Source organism: Trachypithecus francoisi, unplaced genomic scaffold (genome assembly GCF_009764315.1).
Source record: "Trachypithecus francoisi isolate TF-2019V2 unplaced genomic scaffold, Tfra_2.0 Lachesis_group10, whole genome shotgun sequence".
NCBI classification, from domain to species: Eukaryota; Metazoa; Chordata; class Mammalia; order Primates; family Cercopithecidae; genus Trachypithecus; species Trachypithecus francoisi.
Genome location: NW_022681455.1, coordinates 8,207,674 through 8,223,174, shown reverse-complemented (window position 1 = coordinate 8,223,174; position 15,501 = coordinate 8,207,674). Strand labels below are relative to the sequence as shown.

The 15,501-nt window shown below is 41.3% G+C and overlaps 1 long non-coding RNA gene across 2 annotated transcripts in view; it reads right to left on the bottom strand.

Moving 5' to 3' along the window:
- Positions 1–510: 510 nt before the first annotated feature.
- The window catches only part of LOC117086703, a 33,167-nt gene continuing 18,176 nt past the window's right edge, over positions 511–15,501 (bottom strand). Inside the window, exon 3 of one of the 2 annotated variants that reach the window (XR_004438537.1) lies at positions 511–759. This is a non-coding gene — a long non-coding RNA (uncharacterized LOC117086703). Of the gene's footprint in view, positions 760–10,498; positions 10,586–15,501 lie in introns of those variants that run through there. The other variant, XR_004438538.1, reaches the window with a different exon arrangement.

The following is a 15,501-nucleotide window of genomic DNA, read 5'->3' as shown; positions in this document are numbered from 1 at the left end:
TTTGTTTTCATGATCAAAGTGCAGGTCCCTGATGTCCTGACTCTATTATTCTCCACTATAGAAGTAAATGCAAAAGCATAATCTAAAGAGCTTCAAGACATCAGCCAGTGTGCATTGCATGGGGCTGATACAGCAACCCTCATCTCAGATTCATCTCTACTCCAGGTGCTCAAATGCTTGAACACCTGTTAAGTCAGCCAGTTGTGTGAAATCAGCATACGTCTGCAATGAAGAGAAAATGGCATGAGAAATATGGGGGAAACCTGCTTCCCTGGGCTCTTGCATCATGTGTCCACCCCCGGGAACCTTCCCTCAGCTGGGAAAAAGAGGAAGGCCAACCCAAAGTCTTGGTTTGATCATTTATTTAGCTAGGTGACTGTTCTCAGGCTGAGTTTCCTGTTATTAGTAATAACGAGCTGAGAGGTAGAATGTGATGAAGATCAAAGGAAATGACATAGTGCCTGAAATAACGCTCACATTCATGAAATGAAATGAAATGAAAGTGCCTGAATAACGCTCACATGCATCCATACAACACATTGGATTGGAAGTGGAGGTCACAGCAGCACTTTCTGAGAAGCTGCAGTAGAGTCTGTCTAGTTCATGGTAGTCGTTATGTTCAGACTAAAGAACGGAGACATCCTGTACCAGTTCTCCAGTTTTGCAGTGAAGATCCATCAGTTTTGTCACACTGTCTTCTACATTACTGGCCCCACTTGCTGATGCCATGTCTGTCTTCTAGTCAATTCTGCAGAAAGACTAGAAATGAATAAATGAACACACTGTAACAAGCCTGCTTGTTTTCTTGACCTCTTTTAGAATGACATAAGCCAGTGGATTTTGGATTCCATCAGGAATACAAAATAATCCCTATGATTCTGTTTTTTATGTCAAACTGATAGATGATTTTACCCACCACAGAACCAGGATTCTGATAGTCAGCAGACTGAATAAGCATGCAGACATGATAGTGTTGCTCTACAGTCAGTAGGGCATGAATTTTCCAAGTGTTCTTTCCTGCAGTAAAAAGACAGCCACAAAGTCTTTGATGCTTCTTTCATGGAAAGGTAGTTTAGTCTCCATCCTTGGAACTGGGTTAGGCTCTGCGATTGCTTCGCCCAAGGGTTAAGAAATTGGAAACTTCTACTTCCTCTCGTGGACACTCTCTGGGAGCCCTGTGAAATGCTGAGAGCAGTTGCCATGCCAGAGACGCCACAGCACCACCCACTCTTCAGTAGTCTCAGTTCACTCCAGTCATCTGGTGATCTCTACTATGTTAGGTTTGTTGGTTTATTTTTTTTTTTTTTATGGCTGCTATAAAAATTGCCACAAACTTGGTGACTTAAAGCAGCACACATTATTTTCTTACAGTTCTGGAGGTCAGAAGCCCAAAATCAATTTCACTGGGCTGAGACCACGGCGTCAGCAGGGCCTCGCTTCCCCCAGGGGTTCTAGAGAAGAACCTGTTTCCCCGCCTTTTCCCAGCAATGACAGCAGAACTCCATGCATTCTTTGGTTCATGTCCTCTCCCACCATCTTGAAAGCCAGCAATGTGACATCTCGTGTCAGTCCTCACAGAGCCTTTTTCTTCTCTGTAGTGAAATCTCCCTCTCCCTTCCTCTTGTAAGAATACTTCTGATTGCATTTAGGGTCCACCCAGACAATTTAGGATGATCTCCCCATCTCAGGATCCTTAATCATGCCTGCAGAGTCCCTTTTGCCATATGAGATAACAGTCACAGGTTCCAGGGATTCACACCTTAATATCTCTGGGGACCATTATTGGGCCCACCACACCCCCTGAGGCACCATATCTGTGCAGGAACTGTCCTCCTTACAGCCCACCTGCCAACTGAATCCACCACCAACCAAGCACAGTCCATGCCACCTGGAACAGAAAAGCCTTCCAACTGAACCCTGCCCAAATCCCTGACCCATAAAAGCAAGAAATATAATAAAACGGTGGTTGTTTTAAGCAACTAAAGTTTTAAGGTAATTTGCAAAATAGCAAACTGGAACAAGTACTAATGGGTCTTGGTTGATCTGTGCCGCTCTCTGTGCACAGGTTTATCCAATGATAGAACCATGTATCTTTGAAACAGCTGTCAGGGTCAAGAATGCTTGGAGGAATATCGCGGTTTTCTCTATCACCACTGCTTGAGATGAGGGAAGTGAAGGGAATTGAGGCTCCTATTCTATTACTGGGTTTGGTTCTAAGCAGGTGAAAAACATGCGAACATCTTATCCTATGTCTTCTCTAGACTATTTTTCACCCTCTGCTTAGCTTCATAATTTCCTTCATGTCTAAAGTAAAGACATGCTTTCTGAGTCCAGTGGAAATCATGGGTCTGGGGAGAAGCATTTCAGCTTGCTTTCTTCTCATTTCAATCTCTGACCTCACAAGCAGAAACAAGTGACCCACGCACCTGTCTGCAAACCGCCACCACAGCTGCTCTTCCCTCTCCCAGCTCCAGTGGGTCCTTCTTGTGACCTGGCGAAGCCTGCCAGGGTGTTTTTAATATTGTAGGAGAGGAGTTGTCCTAATAGCCTCTGCCCTTCCTCTGTCACTGTGGGAACAAAACATGCTTTCTAATTTTCTTGTTTGGAAGACTGAAATCCTTGATGCTGACTCTTAAACATGCTGTATGAATAAATACTCCTAAACTGTTGAACGCAGTCGAGGGTCTGTGTAAAATTACAAAGGACTTCCCACATTAATTACTGAGTTTGTTTACTGGAGCTTGAGTCAGGACATTGTGTTCCTTGCAAGGCACTTCATTTCTTCATGAGCACAGATCATTTATTTACTTAGAGAGACATCCATGTCCCCAGGGGTTGTGGAGGAAGAAGAGACATGTGAAGGCAAGTAGGATATTTTCATAGCCTGACCTAGGCCACCGTAGGGGTCCTAAAGTCTGCAGACATTAGCCTGGAACCCATGCTCATTCCACTCCCCACTTCAGAATTACAGCTGATAGAGTTTAGAGTCATCTCCTACCACAGTATTTGCACATCACTAGGTAATTTACAAAAACTCTCTGAAGAGAATGAATACAATTTACTAGTGAACCTGGTAGAGAAGTGAGAGTATTTTGAGGACAGGCACAAAAAATTACTGTTTGCTGAATGAACGAATGGACACCTCCATGTTCAGCAGACTGGACTTACATATTATCCCGCTATTTGTCTATCGTCTTCAATTCAACCACTGTCTTTCAGGGTGAAAGGTTGAGTCGGACTCCTAAAATCATTTTGAATAGTGGCTGTTTGCCATGTTTTTCCTTCTCAAGGAATGTTTGTTAAGGTCAGGGGAATATTGAGAGTGATGGCTAATTTCTCTTTTACCCACTTTAAGCACTACTCAATTTTGTTTCATGCACATTTTTTTCATGTACATATATTGAGTATGTGATATGTGCTGGCCACAGTGCTAGATCTAGAGTGTGTTGTGGATCAGACTAGTATGACAAAGCATCCTAGTTTGCCCCAGCTGAGGAGTTCCCAGGACACTGGACTTGAAACTATAAAACTAGGGAAGTTTCAGGTAAACTGGAAGGAGTTGGTCACCCCTCTCCCATCCTACCATTTCTGGTAGAAAACAGAAAATTTATATAGTAAACACATAATTACAATACAATCGTGAGGCTGGGCATGGTAGCTTACTCCTGTAATCCCAGCACTTTGGAAGGCAAAGGTAGGCAGATCACTTGAGGCCAGGAATTCAAGACCAGCCTGGCCAACATAGTGAAACCCCATCTCTACTGAAAATACAAAAATTAGCCAGACATGGTGGCACACGCCTGTAATCCCAGCTACTCAAAGGCTGAGGCATGAGAATCGCTTGAACCCAGGAGGCGGAGGCTGCAGTGGGCCAAGATGGTGCCACTGTACTCCAGCCTGGGCGACATAGCAAGACCCTGTCTCAAACAAAACAAACAAACAACAAACAAACAAACAAAAGCAAACTGTGAGATAAGTTGAGAAAAGAAAGGAGAAGGGAGTCCTGGTTTGATGCTTAAGAAAGTTTTCCCCCAAAAGAGACACTTAAGTTGTTATTAGAATAATCAGTAGAAGCTAGCTAATAAAGCAAGAGAAAACCCATTCTAAGAAACCCACAAATACTTGTGAAGGCCTTGATGCTGGAGAAAGCACGGTGAGTGCAAGGAAATAGAACACATCCTCTGTGACTGGAGTCCAGGAAAGAAGGGAGAAACTGCCTCAGGCCAGAGTGTGAAGACCTCTGTACCTAGCATTATGGATTCTAGATTGTACCCTAAAGACAATGGGAAGTCATTGAAAGGCTTCAGAAAAAGAATAAAGTCTTCATGCCATCAGGTTTCACCCAAGGCCTCTGCTATCAAACTCTTCATTCTTTGTGAGGGGCAACCCTACTCGGTGCTAGCTCTGAACCAAAACCCCTTTCAGGCATAGTGAAATGAGCTACTGCTCTTTTCAGCATCAATGAAGTGAAATACGCATGGAAAGGAGCCAATTTTAAATAACTAGTGATGGGTAAGTGTGAACTACCCATGCAGACTTTTACTGCTACTTGAAAACACTCTGGACTTCATCCAATTCACCCCATCCTGTAAAAAGGCCCAAACTCTCACCAAGGTGCAGCCCACAGTGACCCCAGGCTCCCAATCACCCCCATCCCACCCCTCCATGCCTACTCTGCTTTCTGGACCTCTGCATGGTGGACAGTTTCTTTTGCCCTCAGCCTTTCCAAGTGTGTCCATTAACAGAAGGCTGGATTTTCCTAGGTCACTGTCTCAAAATATGGTGCCAAGACATTAACATCACCTGGGAGCTAGTCAAGAAAGCAAACTCTTGGGCCCCTTGCAGACCTACTGCCTTAGAATCTCTGCGGTGGCTCCCACAGCCTGCGTTATGGCAGGCCCTCTAGGTGATGGTGATGCACACCTGGGTTTGAGAAGCACTGTCCTGGGCAAAACTCTGGCTTCCCAGCTGGCTCCATGCTGAGTGCTGCTTTCTCCCCATCTCACTGACCATGAAGAGGGGGAACAACTCCAAATCTAGTCCTCTCCACTTCCTCACTGTTTCTAAACATTTCCCGCACCTTCGTGGCAACCTCTAGCCCATTGGCCTCACTGCCTATTTGAGGTCTGTTGGTGTGCTTTCTATGTACCTGACTTCCTATTTGGCCATGATCCTCTATGACCAATAACTCTCTTACCTCCCTTATCAACAACTCAAACTCCCTCTCCCCCGTGACCTTCCACTCTGTCCGCCTTTCCCATTCCTCATTTCCAGTGAATGCAACTCTACTTTCTCTGCCTTATTCCCAGTCGCTGAGCTGTATTACAGTCAGTCAAACAACCAGCATTTCATCAAGGGCAGGCCCTCCACACCTACAGCACCTTGCCTTGCTTCCCCTCCCTCTTTCCTTCCATCTCTCCTGCCTTCCTTCCTCTGTTCATTCCTTCTTTCCTTTCTCTTCTCTCCTCCTCTCCTCTTCTCTTCCCTTCCCATCCTTTATTCCCTTCCTTCCTTTTTCGTGTTGGTTGGTTCCCTGTTGAATTCTCCCCAGCAGCTCTCTCATTCTCAAGCCCCCAAACCATTCTATAAAAGCCTAGATGGGCTGGGCACGATGGCTTATGCCTATAATCCCAGCACTTTGGGAGGCTGAGGCGGGTGGATCACTTGAGGTCAGCAGTTCAAGACCAGTCTGGCCAACACAGTGAAACCCCGTCTCTACTAAAAATACAAAAATTAGCTGAGCTTGGAGGTGGGCACCTGTGATCCCAGCTACTTGGGAGGTTGAGGCAGAAGAATTGCTTGAACCTGGGAGGTGGAGGTTTCAGTGAGCCAAGATCACACCACTGCACTCCAGCCTGGGCGACAAGAGTGAAACTCTATCTCAAAAAAAAAAAAAAAAAATCTGGATGAAGCCTTCTGGTAAGAATGTTCCAGTGAAGTCCGTAGTCTCCCTCAGAATCACCTGGGAAGTTTGCTAAAGATGCAGGTTCCTAGTCCAAATGGTGGAAGTCTAGTTTCCTCTCAAAATGCTCCTTTAAATATTTGAATATAATTAGCATATCCTCCCTAGGGTTTGTCCTTACCAAGTAAAATACATCTATTATTCCAGGCATTTTTCTCACACGCTACTTGTCGGACCCTTTATATAATTCTCGCTGCACTCCTGGGTAGTTTCTGGTTTTTCATTCTCCCTTTTGAAACCATTGCAAGGTCAACATTTCCATCTTTCTTTTGGCTTTCCCTGCACAACACGTCACCTTGAGCAAAGGGCCTTCTCTTTCCGGTTCAAGCACATTTTGGAAATGTACCAATTTATTGGTTAAATATAGTTATCAAATGCGGTCAATCATCATAGTTGCTTCGAGAGCTTTACAAAAAAATGTTCAGGGGCCAAACCCTCACCTCACTGGCTTAGAAATTTTAAAGGGTGAAGCAGGGATGCCTTAAATATCTCTAGGGATTTCTGTTAACCAGCCAGCCCTGATGCACTACTGACCTAGGCCTTTGGAAAAACTTCTGGTATTAAACTCTGGAAACTGCCTCTGTCTCAAATAATTGTGTATCCATTTAAGGATGACAGAAGAAAACACACTAAATGAGAACATGAACTTCCTTGGGTATTTAACAAGAAACTAAAACTAGAGTATTTCTCTCTCTCTCTTAATATTTTTTTTTTTTAGCCAAGTATTTCTTTTTTGGTTCATCTCCCCAGATTATAGAGTTTTTCAAACCCCATGGTATTTTTGATGTATAATTCCAAGTAGAAATATCATTAGGCAAAAATTTATTAATACATCTTATCTCATTTAAAAACCTTCACAGGAAATTGTCTTTAAAAAATCTTTGGGGCCACATGTTAGTATATCACAACAGAAAGCTTTGCTTTGAAGTTATTTTTAAAAATCTATCCTTGGGATTTTCCATGGGAAATTAATTTTAGAAACCTATTCATAACCCAGACCCATTTCTCCCTTCTTTCTCCCACTCATTATAACTATAAATCCTAGAAGTAGCTCAAGAGGCAACCAAAGGAGAGCAGTGAAAGGTGGTAAGACGAAAGCCACCAGGTTTGGGGTCCCAGGACTGGACGAACATCACAGGGGCAGGACACCTCACATCCTCCCAACCAACCCAGGACTCAGACCTGCTGACTCAGACCCAGCATTTCCCCACCCCAACCTAGCAACAGAAGGCAGCCCAGGAAGCCTCATTTCTCTGCTGGAATAAATAGGAATTCCTCCTGCAATAGGAGGCAAACCTGCGCCATTTACTTGAGACTCCTCTACCCCAGTGAGAAATACCAGAGCAACAATTAGCTGGTCAGGGAAGCCCCGTCCCCATTCCAATGGGAACTTCCCTTCCCCACCGAGGTACACATAGGGGAGGCTCCCCTGGGGAAGCCCCTCAGCCCCTCTAGCAGCCCCAGCAGGAACTGGTGAGAGCCTCGCTGGCAACATATAAACGAAGCAGACAAATAACACCACAAAGTCTCAGAAAATCAAACTACTGGCTGGGTTCGGCGGCTCATGCCTGTAATCCCAGCACTTTGGGAGGCAGAAGCAGGTGGATCACCTGAGATCAGGAGTTCAAGACCAGCCTGGCCAAGGTGGTGAAACTTCATCTCTACTAAAATACAAAAATTAGTCAGGTGTGGTGGCATGTGCCTGTAATCTCATCTACTCGGGAGGCTGAGGCAGGAGAATGGCTTGATCCCTGGAGGCAGAGGTTGCGGTGAGCCAAGATCGCGCCATTGCACTCAGCCTGGGCGACAGAGTGAGACTTGTCAAAAAAGACGGAAAGAAGGAAACAGAGAGACAGAGAGAGTGAGAGAGTGAGGGAGGGAAGGAGGGAGGAAGGAAGGAAGGGAGGGAGGGAGGAAGGAAGGAAGGAAGGAAGGAAGGAAGGAAGGAAGGAAGGAAGGAAGGAAGGAAGGAAGGAAGGAAGGAAGGAAGGAAGGAAGGAAGGAAGGAAGGAAATTAAGCTACTGTTGGAAACACAGCCTACCAAATTAAGCAAGGTCCTTGAGAACTAACCTATACAAGGTGACTACCTGCCAAAATAAAAAGATTTAAATGGGATCCACTGTTGCTCAACATAATAGCCAAAATGCCCAGTATACAATAGAAATTGCCTGTTACACCAAGAAAATCACAACTTGAATGAGAAGAGGCAACCAACTCATATCAACATCAGTTGAATCCAATGCTGGAATGATCTGAAAAGGATTTTAACTCAGCCATCAGAAAACATATAAGCAATCCATCAGATTCTCTAAAAACAAACAATAAATTAGAAAACCTTAGCAAAGAGAAGGGAGTTATTTTTGTGAAAGCACATGGCAATTATGAATGTGGAGAAACAGACTAACAAATAAAAATCTGTCTATAAAGAAATTCAAGAAAATATGAGACTAACTTTTAGAAACATTATTCATTTTATAGCTCCAGCTCTGGGGACTCCATAAGGCTGAATAAGATTTTACGGGTATAACCCATACCATTGCAACGTCTTCATGTAAGTTTAGGGTCTAGAAATGAGCAACATTTCAACAAGTGGCACAGAAAGGGAAATCTGGAGGGGGAAAATAGAATGATGTCTAAAAACACCAAAAAAAAATGAAATTCATTCTACAGGTTTTTCAGTGATTCTGAACCTCACTGATGGTCATCTTGTTTTAGGATGTCTGTCGAAACAGCAGAGGCTCGAGTCCACCCTGGTGATTCTTTTTCCACGTGTCTTCCCCGGGTGCTGCATTCATATGTTTAGCAAGCTTCTTAGGAGATACTGAGGCAGCCGATACGTGGCTTGATTTGGGAGAACCAAACCTAAAAAACTATCACTCTTGGATGCAATGCCCATCCAACTTTTAGCCCTTTATATAAGACTGTGAGTCCTAAAAGCCAGACGTCTTAAACCTCACTTGGGTGGTGAAATAAGATATAGCAATCTCAAAAATTCTATAGTATATGCTTTTCTTTCTTGCTTTCCTAAGAGTTACCATCATTCATTCTCCTATGACCCCAATAAGGTAACTCAGAGCTGCATTAGGGGATGGTGTTTCATTATGTGAACCTCTCTAAATCATTTCTCCAGAATAAACATTGATATAGCGGAAGGCTAATAACGTGGTTATATTATGTTGCAGGTGTCACTGAGTGGTTGGAAAATCCTATTTTGCAGTACATAAAAGGTTATTTGTTAGGGCTGTTCAGTGATATCCCTTTCTACATTTAATCACAGGCCCCACCTTTTAAAATATTGGAGCTAGTTGGGCGCGGTGGCTCACGCCTGCAATCCCAGCACTTTGGGAGGCCAAGGTGGGTGGATTACAAGGTCAGGAGATTGAGAGCACCTTGGCCAACATGGTGAAACCCTATCTCTACTAAAATATAAAAAAGTTAGCTGAGTGTACTAAAATAAAAAAAAGTTAGGCGATGCACACTTGTAGTTCCAGCTTCTCAGGAGGCTGAGGCAGGGGACTCGCTTGAACCCGGGAGGCAGAGGTTGCAGTGAGCCGAGATCGCGCCACTGCACTCCAGCCTGGCAACAAAGCAAAACTCCGTCTCAAAAAAAATTACATAAATAAAGTAAAATATTGGAGCTAAAATATTTATGACTAATGGCTGAAATTTTTTGGCAAAATATTAATTTGACAAGAGTAGTTCTTTCTGCATCTTATTTTGTCGATAATGGAGTTCTTAAACTGGGCCTTAGATCTTGTCCTAAATGGTTGTTTAGCTTTTTGGGAGGCCTTTGTCTTGGATCCAACTCAAACTTCATCCTCAAAACCAAAAACTCAGAGAGTCCTCGATTAATACAACCCATTGTCATTTTCATTCATCAGTTTTAGTCACAATGGTAAGTAAAGAGGTGCTGTAGCACCATTTTATGGGCTCAAAATAAAGTCTGTTAGACATTTTCAGGGTTCCATTTCTTGTTCAAAAATTATTCTTTCCTTTAAAAAAAAAAAAAAAAGAAGATCCCGATGATAAACACCTTTCCACGAAGATATCTTGTCAGATAGTGGGACATTTCTAAATAACATGTTCCCAGATTCGATCAGGCTTGTTTTGTCTGGCAAATGAATTATGTAAACCTTATCCACCAGAAACTGTTTCAAGTCAATTAATTGTTGTAATTACTTAAGATTTCTTTTTAATGAATATGGCTCTCCAGGGATTCGATGATATCCTGTCATCTGTAGGGCCTGATAAATGAAATGTGATTTGTGGCTCACTGCAAACTGAACCCTTGTACTTGAGCAATGTCTGCTTCCTGCGTGCTCGTAATGGAAGCAATGCCCTTGATGGAGGCAGGGACATTCATTATAAACAGTTCCCAGTTAGCTTGAAAGTGAGGGGCTGAATTGACTGAACTCACTCTTCTTGCTCTCCTTCTCTCCTCCCGTCCCTTTGGAAGGGAATTAACCAAGCCCATGACCTCAGTGAAGCTGCACTGAGTCTCACCATTCTGACCAGTCTGACCTCAGTGAAGCTGCATCATCAGTCTCACCATTCTGTCGCTCATCTCCATTAGGTCCAATAAATTGAGGTCTCGAACAGCTATATGGGGATGATCTTGGAAGCTAATATAGAAAGCAAAGGATTATTTTTCCAGCTCTGCTGGCTCTCTGTCTCTCTTTCTCTCTCTCTTTCTCACTCTTTCTCTCTCTCTTCATCCCACCCCCAACTAATATTTCTCTCATTTTTAAGGATTCATCTCCTCAAGAGTTGATAAAGTAGGGTAACTTCTCTCAGGGTCACTCCATTTCCCAGTGATTAGTAAACTAGTCTATAGCAAAAGAAAGGGAATCTAAAATGGTACAGCAAAGTTCTGGAAACCAGTCCCAATTTTCAGAAATATGGGCACCCTCTATTCCAGCAAACGAAACTCTGTAATGAAGCACAAATTTTCAACTTATACATTATCTTCAGTGGTTTTATTTTTGCCCAGCGAAACATTTAGTCTACCCCAATAAAATAATGTTTTTCTGGGACATTTCTATTTGGTGGAACTCATAAAGTATGTGTTCATAAAGAGGCTTCTAGTCAAAATTTAGAGAGAGGATTAAAATAAACGAACATTAGTGAGCCCACCACACTCTAATAAAACAGCATTGCTATACTCATTGTCTCAAACCAAATGTTTTTTGATTCACAACTGAAAACAGTCAAATTGGAAACACTACAAGTAAAAGATACGTTTTCTTTGAAATTCATCACTTTTGCTGAAATTTGTGCCATTGGATTGTGTGAAACTGGTTACAATGCATACCTGTAATAAAACTCTCCAACCAGAATTCTAAACAGTCATCAATTACTATCCCTAAACAGCAATGTTTGTTGATTTGAAGTGAATTAAGGTTTCACCTTCTTTACTGCAGACTGTTACCATTCCCCTACAAATTCACTAGTTTTAACCAAATTTAAATAGGAAAGATCTTCTAGTAGACAAACATTGATTTAAGACTATAAGGCTTTTCACAATGGCATATCTTGCATTGCCTTAAAGTCATAACTCTAGGAAAAAGCTAGGAATATCAAAGACATTTGAAATTAATAAATTTGTTGACGTATTCATTCAATCAGCAAATATGTATTTAGTGACCAATAAAGAACCAGGCACTTGTCTAGACCTTTTGGTGACAATAGTGAACCACCACCTTGATCACCCCATTTATTCAATGTTTACCACAAGCCAAAGCACTGTCCCAAGAGCTTTGCAAACAAGACATACTCCCTGTCCTCAAGGACTCACTGAGCCTTTAAACAATCCTTTGTTTAAGTAAATATTTCACAAGACAGACCAGCTAGATTGCAATATGCAACTTGACTGCCGTTGTAAGGTGAGTGCCCAGATGCAACAGTTGTTAGTTATTACTTATTATTTATTTATTTATTTTTTAAGACGGAGTCTCACTCTGTCGCCCAGGCTGAAGTACAGTGGCGCAATCTGGGCTCACTGCAAGCTCCGCCTCCCAGGTTCACGCCATTCTCCTGCCTCAGCCTCCAGAGTAGCTGGGACTATAGGCGCCCGCCACCACGCCTGGCTAATTTTTTGTATTTTTAGTAAAGATGGGGTTTCACGGTGTTAGCCAGGATGGTCAGATGTCCTGACCTCGTGATCTGCCCGCCTTGGCCTCCCAAAGTGCTGGGATTACAGGTGTGAGCCACTGCCCTGGCCTAGTTATTATTTATTACCTGTACTGGGTAAGTACCTATTGCTGGTCATTTATGCAGATGGTACCCTTGTGGTAAAGAGCTGCCCCAGTTCTGGGCCTGATGTCAACACCCAATAACTGCATGGTTTGGGGCAAGTTATGGTAATCTCTTTACCTCTGCTTCCTCCTCTGTCAAAATGCAAATAATATCCATAATGATGATGATGATGATGATGATGATGATGGTACCTACCTCTTAAGATTTGTGTGAATTCAATTATTTCATGTATTATAAGCACTTTGTGCCAGGGACACAACAACTGATCAATAAATTGTTTGTTGTTGTTACCATCATCACCGCCAGGCAAGTTAAGTATTATTATCTAAATTTAACCAGTGAAAAAACAGAGGCACAGAGAAATTAAGTAACATTCCTAATATTATATGGCTAGGAATAGAACTAAAATTCAAAAGAGCTTTCTTTCCTGACACTGGCAAGTGCTGCCTAGATGAATCGCTGTGTAAAATTCTGTAGCATATCAATTCTTTTCTCCTCCTTTTCCTCTTCACCTTCTTCCTCCTCTCCCTCCTCTTCCCCTTCTTCCTCCCCTTCTTCATCATCATCTTCATCAGTAACCACAGGCATGTATTGAGATCCTAGGTGGCAGACTACACTAGGAACAGTGGATTTGATACCATTTTAGTTAGGTGCAGTCTTTCCCTTCTAAGATCGGACAGTAAAGAAATGGCACAGAACAAACTGTATTCCTTAATAAACCCCTATAAAAGATGTGGTATTGGGTTCATTTTGCCATAAAATTGACACTCTGATTGATTAAATAACTTGCCTAAGGTCACACAGAAAGTGGTAGGAAGTGAAAGAAAGATCTCCTATTTCCCAAGATTTTATGACGTAAAAATTGTTAGAAGAGTAATGAGCTTTCCCTGTTCCAACTATACTATGTCTCCTGAGCCCGCTTTTGACTGATGACACTTCATTTCATTTATTTTTAAATAATTTTTTCTCAGAATTTGCTCCCATTTATTTTCCTACATACATTTATTTTCTACATACATTTCAGAATCATCTTGTCAAACTCACACATTAATTTTGTTGAAATGTTGTTGTTGTTGTCTGTGGTTTTTTGAAACACGGTCTCATTCCATCACCCAGCCTGGAGGGCAGTGGTGCAGTCACAGCTTTCTGCAGCCTCCACTTCCTAGGCTCAAGCGATCCTCCCACCTCAGCCTCCCAAATAGCAGGGACAACAGGTGCACACACCACCATGCCCTGCTAATTTTTGTATTTCTAGTAGGGACAGGGTTTCACCATGTTGTCCAGGCTGGTCTCAAACTTCTGGGCTCAAGTGACCTGCCCGCCTTGGCCTCCCAAAATGCTGGGATTACAGGTGTGAGACACTGCACCTGGCCAGAATTTTAATTATAATTATATCAAACTTATCGATTAATTTAAGAAATTTGACATACATACTTTAAATACTCAGCTTTCCATTTAGCAATTTCATTTGTCTTTCTTTTAATTCATCAACTTGTACTTTCTTTATTACATGTTCCTACATTTATTCAGGTAGATCCTGAATATTTCAGGTTCGAAATGTTATAGGTAGTTTTTAGAGACAATTTGCTATTGATGATTTGCAAAAGACCCATTTTCCATCATATTTTATAACTGGAAATTATTGATACTTACAAAAGTATTAATTTTTTTAAAAAATTATTTTAACCAGTAATTGATAGTTGTCCCATCCAAGTGTGTTTTTCTGCTTTTCTTGGTCACATGGCTACCCAGATTTCCCAAACCTCCTTGAAGCTCAGGAGGTGAAATGTCTGGCCAATGGGATGTGGATAGAAGTGATATTTGCAACTTTCAAGTTATCACTAAAAACATTTGTGTTTTTATCTGGGAACACAAGCTTGAGATGAATCATTTTTAAGCACAAAGAAGTAAACAGCATTCTAGAGCAAAAGTTAGCAAACTATGGCCTGTGGATCAGATCTGACCTGTAGCCTGACTTTTGTATGGCCCATGAGCAAGAATCGTTTTACCTTTTTAGATGGTCGTAAAAAGATAAATACAAAAGGAAGAGAAAGATCAAGAAGGGGGGTGGGGAGAGAGAAGATGGAGAAAGAGAAAATGTGACAGAGACGATATGAATCTCAAAGCCTATCTGGCTCATTACAGAAAACGTTTGCCAACTCCCATCCCAGGGCACTACTGTCAGGAAGGGAGAAGGAACCTGGGTCTCTGAATCACCATGTGGAGCAGAGCAGTTCTATCATTCTTGAACCACTGATCTCTGGACTAGTGTGACAGGTGAAAATAGATTCCCATCTTATTTAATCTATCATATTCAGGCTCTCCCTGTTACAAGAACCATTTATCTAATTAATCAACTAACTAACCTTATTAGTTTGGACAGTTTTTCAGTTTATCTCTGGCAATTTCTAGATAAACTACCATTGGCAAACAATAATAGGGGTTTTTTTTTTCCTCAGTAACAAACATATTACGTCTTCTATCCTTGTTTTTGGTCTTATTTTTTAATAGCTGGAGGTTTCAGGACAATATAAATTGATAGTGGCAGTAGCATACATCCATGTTTTGTTCTAAATTATAATGGCAATGCCTCTAGCTCTTTACTGCCTAGTAAACTATTGCCTTTTGATTGTAGATATTTTTCATTATCCTAAGCATATTCAGAAGAAAAATTGTTCAATGCTTTTTCTCCTCTTTGATTTATCCTTTTCAAGTTTTGGTATCAAATGTATTCTATTTTTATGAAAGGAATTGGAAAGTTTTCCATCTATGATTAGCTTGTATAGCTTAGAAAGAGCTATGATTTAAAAGTTTGAGAAAAATTATATCAAAATAATCCAGCCGTAGAGCATGTTTTCTTCTGAAAAACTTGTTTTCTTTCATACAATATTCAGTTATCTATTTCTTGAGTTAATTGTAGTAATTCATATTTTCCTTTAAAATTATTTATTTTTCCACCAAATTATTACCGTAGACTTATGTTAATAGGTCTATACACAGCATTCTCTTTAAATTATTTTATTTATTCAATATCTGATGTAATAATTGCTTTCCTATTTTGCTTACTTGTCTTCTCTCATTTTTTGTTGTTGTTTATCAGAATTTTCAGACATTTGTTGCTTTTTAACTTTTTTCCAAAGGGCACGTTCTTTGATTTTGTAACTTAATTTTGTATTTGCTTTCTAACAAATTTATTTTGTGGTTGTGTTTATTTGTATAATATTCTTATTTTTACATTGATTATTAAGCTTTTAAATAAACTGTATAATTCTTATTTTTTCTT